This window comes from Pelmatolapia mariae, linkage group LG18, assembly GCF_036321145.2.
Source record: "Pelmatolapia mariae isolate MD_Pm_ZW linkage group LG18, Pm_UMD_F_2, whole genome shotgun sequence".
Classification (NCBI taxonomy): Eukaryota; Metazoa; Chordata; class Actinopteri; order Cichliformes; family Cichlidae; genus Pelmatolapia; species Pelmatolapia mariae.
This window is the reverse complement of record NC_086243.1, coordinates 8,119,033-8,128,464: the sequence shown is the minus strand read 5'-3', so window position 1 is coordinate 8,128,464 and position 9,432 is coordinate 8,119,033.

Below are 9,432 nucleotides of genomic sequence, written 5' to 3'. Positions count from 1 at the left end.
ACCGCTCCTCTAAAACAGCAATAAGGATCATTATTAGGTTATATACATTATTATGTAAATAACAAAATAACTTAAAGCAAAAATTGGGAAACGTAAAGTCCGAAGTCTTTATATTAAGGGCCATCAGTCAAACAATATTGTTTGGTCTGGGTCTATACAGAGCACGTTGTGTGTGACGTCTTCTTTTGCGCATGCGGGCCGCTTTGAAGGTTCATACTAGAGAGTGTTTGCTGTCACATTTTATTTGCAGTGTGAACAAGCAGAAAAAAAAAATCGGATTTGATCAAAAAATCGGAATTGAGCATTAAGACCTGCAGTGTGAACGTAGTCTAACTGACTTGTATATCATGTTTAACCTGAGTAGCAAAAAACCGTGGGAGTTTGAAAACGATGTGCCGGGAGTTTGCCGTCTCTTCGGCTCAGATATTTGAAGTTTACACAGCTACATTGTCGCCTGAAAATATGTTGAAAGTTTATTTTGCGACCCAGAAAGACTAATAAGAGTAATACTGAAACTAAATAGCTGCAGTAGTAGTAGCTAGGGTTGCCAACCGTCCCTTAAAAAACGTAATCGTCCCATATTTAGAAACAAAAGTACACGTCCCGTATTGAGCTAATAAGGGACGCACTTTGTCCCGTAATACAGTGAGAATCAAAAGTAGTCTATAAATGTTAATGGAATTAACGCTTTGTTTGAAAACATAATTCCCAGCCCCTCTCCTGCTTTGTGACCAATGAGCTGACAGCACACTTATGACAATTCGAGTATGACCATTCAGATTATCCGCTTATCTCATTGGTCGAGGAAAGGTCGCTTACGGAGAAAATACCGGAAGACAACAGATGACCACAACAAGAAGCATGGCCAACAGGGAAACAAACGCCGACACTGCGGTGCAAGTCTCAGATGACAGTACACCTAAAGCTGGGCATACACTGTACGATTTTCAAACTGCATGATTGACTCGCAGGGGTTATAAGTTCGTAGGTCACGATGCAGGTTCTCACACTATACGGCCCGATGCTCTGATGCGACCTCTGTGCTCACACTGTGCGTCCATAAAATGAAGGTTATAACAGAAAATCTGTCGCTCACTCTCCCTCTCTGTCTTTCACTCACACAGACACGCACACCACCACCATCAACTTTGCTAAATTGCTAATGAAAAACATTGATCAGGCAGCTGTGATTGAGCAGCAAAGTCCATCCAACTATTTTCACGGTTGTTGTGGTCGTGATAATTTTGTGAGGCCACATCGAAAAGGCTCGGGTGAGCTTTCAAAAGTTCTACAAGTTGTGCCTCCATCGCTTGTGTCCAGATCACACGCTGCACAGCCGTGCTGCTCCGTCTTTTTCACCGACGTTTATGTGTTTGCGCGTGAGCAGTGTGAGCGGCGGCGGTGACACCCTCACGAGCGATTGATGATAGGGAGCTGGTCATGAGGTGTTAATCGCTTCTCGTTACCCCACGTATACTACACGATGCATGATGAAGACCAAAATCGGGCCGATCACCAAATCTGTCGCACGACTCAAAAATCGGCTCAAAATGGGCCAAAAATCGCACAGTGTAAGCCCAGCATTAGACCAGCAATGTTTGTTCCCCTCAGAGAAAGAAAAAAAAAGGCTGCAAAAGTACAGGGAGGAATGGGAAAAGGAAAACACCTGGCTGGAAAAGTGCACGACAACACCTATAAAGCGCACTGCACTGTGTGCTGGCGCACTTTTTCCATAGGCATGCTTCTAATGGTGGGCACATAAGGAACATGAGGGGCGTGAAAGCTCGGGGAACCCTTAACCAATTTTCTGTCCACCAGGCCACGGCAGAAGAAGATATGGTATGTAAACACTTACTGTGCGCTGCATTTAGGTGACCATGATGAGAGAGACAGACAGAGTCTGGCTGGCTCAGATGCTGGCAGTTGTCGCTGCAGTCTACTGGTAGCGTCTCCTTTTAGGCCAGGATAGATGAATGTCACTGAGCAGTGACTAAGTTTGTGGTAAAAGGCTTGCACCCATTTGCCGCAGCAGATGCTCCCAATTTTCGGTAAGTGGTCCGTCTTCCTCTCCCTCTCTCTCTCAGCCTGGAGTTTGTTGTATTTCTGCATCTCTTTCTCATATCTTTCCCATATTTCTCTCTCCATTTTCTCTTTTCTTTCTGCATTTCTTCTTCTTTCTCTCTCAGGATGCGTTGTTTCTCCTCTTGAATCGCCCTCTCAGCCTCTTGGAACATCTCGTTGGTGTAGTGGCATAGGAGATGCACTGGCATACATCTTTAGTTGTTCTCTCCTTATCAAACCTGGTATCAAACAGCCCCGGGGTGTCAATGACAGCAACTTTCTGCCCATCCACTTTAACTTTGCCTTTTGAACACTCTTCAGTCATAGACACGGCACTGAACTTGGATTCAAAGCACTCACGACCAGTGTTGGTCAAGTTACTTGAAAAAAGTAATCATTAACTAATTACTGATTACTTCCCCCAAAAAGTAATCCTGTTACTTTACTGATTACTTATTTTCAAAAGTAATTAATTACTTAGTTACTTAGTTATTATTTACTTTTTAAAAACACGATTTACAACCTGAATAAGTGATAAAGCGATAGATCTTTCAGCCCAATTCTACTTTTTCTGCGTAATCCATCATACAAAATGTAATCAAATGGAAAAGTCTCTTTTTAAAACTTGTTTTATTAGTTTTAATCTTTTAACTTCATGCATCAAGCAAAAAATTTTATTATATGCAACAATCTCTGACTGGAAGAAATTTGTTTAACATTTAAACCTATTTTCTGCACATTCCAGCACATAAAATAAAATGTTTTTTTGTGTTTACACTCACTCTTTCAAATAGATGCACGTAAAACACAGAAGAAAATAAATAAAGTCAAAGACTAGTGGTTCTGTTGCTCTATTTTCACCTGTAAAGCAGGAGTGGGGTAGGCGGAGGTTTACCCTGGTGCAGGTGAGCCGCAGCGGTCAGTTGAAGAATCCACGAGTTTCTCTGTGAATTTCCCATTACGTGAAATTCACACTTTAGGGGAAGTTTAGGGGGGTTTTTTTCACTGTAAAAAGAAGTTTTCTTCCCACGTGTAACCGGTTTCTGCTTCATCCCGCTGCAACAGTTCGGCCCAAACAGACTCCTCGACTCTGCGTTGTGTTGTGTTTTTAAGAAGACAAAGAGTCTCTGATCGATCGTTGCCACTTTATTCCCTGAATGGAAACAACGGTGTTTTATCAGTGCAAAGGCTCGCCACACACCACTCCGCACAGCACACTCTCGTATGGCTACGGCAGACTGGCAGCGATTACTGCAGCCATATTACAATTTCTTTTTTTTTTTGTCTGTCCCATTTGGTTCTTTAGCCGTCAGAATTGTTGTCTGAAGACCAACAAGGATACCAAATGGATTTATTTTGCCAAATGGATCATCATGGCATTGCCGTATTGGTCCATTTGATCAAACTTTGTTGTTATTATTTATTTTATTTTCAGTTGTTACAGATGGGACAGACATGACTGGGGGATAGGAAAGGGAGAAAGAAAGAGAGGAAGGAAAAGAAAAACAGAAGGGAAAAGGGACAGTGAGAAAGGGCACTTACAAAGACAAAGAGAGAAAAAAAATTCTCCTGGATCACCTGTTGAGAGAAAAAGAAGAGAAAACAAGCAAAACAAAACAAAAACAAAGCAACATACTAAACACAACACCATCACGTTAATCTAGCTAAGTGTGAACAGCAGTAAATACTAAATATTGAATGTTGTTGTGCAGCACAGACAGCGCACAATGTGCTTTGAAGTAGCAGCTAAGAAAGGTGTAGTTTATGTCTACGAACAGTGAACACCCGTGTGCACACCTGTGTGGATCAGCGCGCTTGTATACAAAAGGTTTCTCCATGTAATAGTCTGCTAGAGGGTGTGGAGGGCCATAGCCCCGTCCCCCAGGGCATGAAGCAGGCATGGAGGAGATCCAGGCTCCAGACATCCAGAGGCCCCAGAGTGCGAGAGCCCAAGGATTACCACCGGAGGGGCATCCGTGCCACCCTCCTGGGAAGGGCTGAGGAGATCCCCAGACGAGGGGTCACCCAGTAGCCATGGAGCAGAAGCCATGTAATAGTCTGCTAGAGGGTGTGGAGGGCCATAGCCCCGTCCCCCAGGGCATGAAGCAGGCATGGAGGAGATCCAGGCTCCAGACATCCAGAGGCCCCAGAGTGCGAGAGCCCAAGGATTACCACCGGAGGGGCATCCGTGCCACCCTCCTGGGAAGGGCTGAGGAGATCCCCAGACGAGGGGTCACCCAGTAGCCACGGAGCAGAAGCCAGAGGGGGCTGCACCGGCGTGCCCGCCAGCTCTGCCGGCAGCCAGCTGTGCCAGGGTGAACCGAGTCGCAGGCCCCGAGGCTGGAGGCCCGAGGCCCCCCTTTGCCCCGGAAGAGGCCTGACCAAGCGACAGGCACCAGGCCCCGCCAAGTAGCCACCGGGAGTGAGCTGGTGCATACCTGAGCGCCCAGCCCCGGACACCAAGAACCACCAATGCACCAACCCCTGAGGGCATCAGTTACCGGCAGGGAGTGTGGTGAGGGGAGATAGGCCTCCACACTTTGGAGGGCCTGGGAGTTCCCAGGGAGGTGGAGTCTAAGACCCGACCTGACATATAGACCCAGACAAACAGGCACACACAGACACAAACATGCTTTCCCACCCTCATGCACACATATACAAACACTCAGCACTCACCCAACGTAGGGATAGACATACATGGACATGTACACACAATCACACTCCCCAAACATACTCTATACCCCGGGTCCAGGTACCCTCACCCCCAGAGGGGGAAACGGCACCCAGACCCAAGAGATGTGACCCTTTCCCCCGGGGTGGAGGCAAGCAGACCGCCCCAGGCTCCGCAGCAGCAGGGAGGCCAATCGGACAGCCAACACCTCCTCCCAGCCCCCCGCCACGATGGCTAGTAGAGAACGGGGGTGTGTGAAGACCCCATACCTCCCTCCTCCCGCTCATGTGTAGTGTTGCTGCGTGTTGTTCTAAAGTGCATTTAAAACAAGGGAGGGCATGGTGCTGCTGCCAGAGAGCAGCAGGTGTTAGCACGGCCCCTCCCGAGAACCCTCAATGTCTACATGGATTTAAAATTGAGAGGTGGGCACCGGCGCCAGAGGTAGGGTTGAATACACAGACCGTCCACTGGACGCCGTTAACGTGGTCACCCTCAAGGCCCTATATATATGTGTGTGTTATGAGAGTGTGAATAATGTGGATGTCTAAGTTGTGGAATAAAATTGAGGCACAGGTGGCCAGAAGGGGACGGGGGGGGGGGGAATGCCTCCCCTGCACCCTGGTGACACACCCGCACCCCAAGGCCCTACCTGTGTGGGTGGGTGTGGTGGAGCGGGGAGGTCCCACAGGACCTGGGGAAGCCCACCCTACCCCACCGCAGAGGAAACTGTACCCACCCCCAACATTCAATCATCTCCAGACTACACAAGACAACAGACACCCAGGTTAGGTTTATTCTCCACCTCTCCTATGTCTCTCCCCCACCTGCAGAGTGGACTTCTGCATATTACAATTTCTAATGTACAATAGAATAACAGCAACAACAAATGATGTACCTGAATGGAAACAACGGTGTTTTATCAGTGCACAGTCTCGCCACACACCACTCCGCACAGCACACTATGGCAGAACATCCCATTAGCATTCCGCTTTAGCATACAGTTTTACACAATAATAAACAAATGAAAAGTACATAAAACTGGTGCTGGATATGTGTCCACTAAGCACTTATTACACTTGGTGCCCATCAGCTAATCAAACATGTTTTATGTGTCTGTACTACTTAGCTATATTGTGTGCGGAACAATACAACTCACCTCTCGTATGGCTACGGCAGACTGGCAGCGATTACTGCAGCCAGCCTCACCTAACCAGCCACACCGAGAGGGGGGGGGACTGGTTTGGCGTAAGCACAGTCTGAGAGCATTGGGGCAGAAGACGAGCATGTGGCCTCACCCTGGACTGATGTTCACTATGGGTCTGGAAGACAGCTCCCACCTCAGAAGACGTCAGCATTCCAGTCTGTGCAACAGCCGTGCGCTGAGAAACAACAGGCTGATCATTGCTTGAGGCCTTATCAGCTGAGTGAACAGTCCATCTGAAGGCCTCCTGAACCCCACCAGTGGTGACTGCCTCTGCTTCTGCCAGAAGTTCATTATATGGAACCCTTATCAACCGGTGGGAGGCCCTGGGGTGCACGAAGGGCTCCCTGCTCAGCGCCTCAGCAACCACATTTTTAGGACCAGGAATGTACTTTATGTCAAACTGGAAAGGCGCTAGCTTTGCGATCGACCTCTGCTCACATGCATCCAGTCTTGGCTTAGAAAGTATGTAAGTGAGAGGGTTATTATCCGTCCATACGGTAAACTATTGACCCCTCAACCAGTGATGGAACTTGTCGCACACCGCCCACTTCAATGCAAAGAACTCCAGCCTATGCGCTGGGTACTTGGACTGTGCATGATTGAGTGTCTTACTGGCAAAGGCGATCGGTCTTGATGTAGAAGCCCCAGCAGGAACTTGCGACAACACGGCACCAAGGCCACTGCTGGAGGCATCAACAGAGAGCAAAAAGGGCTCCTCAAAATTAGGATGGGCCAGGAGCACTCGATCCAACAAGGCCTGCTTCAGCTCATTGAAAGCTGCCCTGCATTCATCCGTCCAGTCCTCCTCACACAGCTTTGTACGCACCAGCCGGTGCTTTCGCCGTGAACCACGAGGGCCTTTATCCCCAGATGTCAGCTGAAACAGAGGTTTTGCGATGGATGAGCAGTTCTCAATAAATTGTTGGTAGAACATTACCATCCCCAAAAATGAGCGGACCTTCTGTTGGGATGGAACACTCGAACCCTCTTCCATAAGGTCTGCCTCTACAAGGGATGTAATGGATGCTATTTTGTCAGGGTCTGACTGTATCCCATCAGCATTTACAATGTGCCCCAGGAATTTCATAGACTGTCACAGAAAATGACACTTCTTTGGAGCCAACTTCAGGTTGTGAACCTGGAGTCTCTGGAACACCATATGCAAGCGCTCCAGTGCCAATTCTTCTGTGGGGGCAAAAACCAGAACATCGTCAAGATAGCACAGCACACTGAGGAAGTTCTGATCCCCAAAAACACCTAGCATCATCCTCATGAAGGTTGCCGGGCTGTTGCACAGTTCTTGTGGCATACGATTATATTCATACAGACCAAATGGAGATGTAAATGCCGTGTACTTACGGTACTCCTCATGCACCTCCACATTATAATAACCCGAAGTCAAGTCCATTGTGGAGAACAATCCGTTCCCTCCCAAAGCAGCCAGTGCGTCAGCCGGATGCGGGAGTGGGTGAGCATCTTTGACAGTTCTAGCATTAAGCCAGCGAAAGTCGTCACAGATTCTCAACTCACCGGACTTCTTCCAAACTAAGACCAGTGGTGATGCAAACTCACTGCAAGACTTCCAAATTATTTCCCGTTCCTCCATGTCATTCAGAGCCTGTCTTAGTTTTTCATAATGCGTCGGCGGCACACGTCGGCATGGCAACCGGAATGGCTTGTCGTCCACAACTCGAATTCGATGTAAGCAGCTGTTAGCCTTGCCGCAATCCAGCTTGTCTCTCAAGAAGATAGACTCAAACTGGGCTATGAGGCCAACCAGTTTCTCTCTGCCAGCCGGCGAAACTGAACATGAATCAATGTCGATATCAGACAGCCCCAGATCTTGCAGTACTGCGTGTAAGGGGCTACAACAACCTGTCATCTCCTGTGAGGGTGAATCATCAGGCAGAGTGGAAACATCGGTGACTAGACTCTGCTCATCATGGCACCAAGCTGAGCCAGTAGACCGTTGCACGTTCTGTTGCAAGTAGGAGCCAGTGGGGGTGAAGTTCTCCACCGCTGCACAGGGGGACACGTCAGCCAACTTCATAACTGACCTCGGACCAGACCTTGACCCGGTGGGCTCTACGACTACAGCACTGCCCACCTCCCCACTATTCACTAGCTGCAGCCTGCCCCAAACCAGGTGTTCTGTCAAGGGCTCTAATGTTACAAAAGGGCTCTTTAGCTTGACAGTTCCGATCTTATCACCAACATGCCCTGGGGCCACCACTCCTGACATTGAACTCAGCAGATTTTTATTAGGCTGTTCTTCAGCACTCAGGGTCTTGCTGCATTCCTCTCCTAAATCTCCCTCTTCCCTCAGGCGATTACCCAGATATCTCATTAGGTTGCTGCTCAGAATGAGGTCCTCACTCTGCCCTGCAACCACCAACATTGGCACAACAACTTTACAACCATACATCTCCACCGTAATGTCACACACACCTGATGGAACTGTCCTCGAACCACCACAGCCAATCAGGACGACATCAGTGGGTTGCAAGGTGGAGGTCTGCAGCACTGCATGATGTAATAGTTGGGGCATCATATTAGTGCTGAGGGTGCAGGCCATAGAGCCACTGTCAAGCATTGCTTTAACAGACACTTTGCCACCCAGGGTCACATTTTCATAGAACAGTTCATCATGCTATTTTAGTCTGTGTGTGTTCTGAAAAATCGGTCGCCGGCCTAGCTGGCGCTCCTCACAAACAGTGTGTAATACAGATTCTAAATCATCAAAATCATCCTCTTTGGGGGCGATTTCAGGCCTAACACTTGCCCCCTCCACGTGTAGGCCATCTAGTTTCCCAGCTGCTGGGTGGCTGATTCAGGCCCCCTCACTCTGACAGACACGGCCCTGGGGAATTGAGCCTGTGTGTAGTCGCCAGCATGGCAGATGAAACACAGCTGATGGGCTCTACAGTGGTAATACGTAGAGTGTTCACTGTCACCACAAATCACGCAAGGCACGATTTTGTGTGTTTGGTTCTGGGGGGCCCTTACATCATCCTTAGCAGGCAGCTTTGCTTGTCGAGGCTGTCCCTCCAGGACTTTCTCTAACAGGGCTATCACATGATCAAGACGATCAGTACATGGTTGTGCATTAAGGTCGGCAAATGGAGCTGAGGTAGAGGTTGGTGATGGTGTAATACACTTACTGCTGCATGTCATCTGCTGCACATTAGGACTCACCTCCTGTCGCCGAAAACTCAAGGTACTGACTGCACTAAACTGAGGGGTGCACTTCTGGTCCTTGCCATGCTCCAGCAGTTTCTCGTGCACATCAGCAACCGTCCACTGCTGCAGGGGCTTGCACTTGAAAATAAGGAACGCTGTTTCCCCATTACACTGACATTTGTGGCAAGTGGAATAATACCACATAAACACTGTTACACACACACAACGGACGTTAATGTTTTTGTCACTTTTTATGGAATCAAACTCAAAGTAAGGTCAGTACTTCCACGCTTTAAACGCTGCATGCTCATACTCT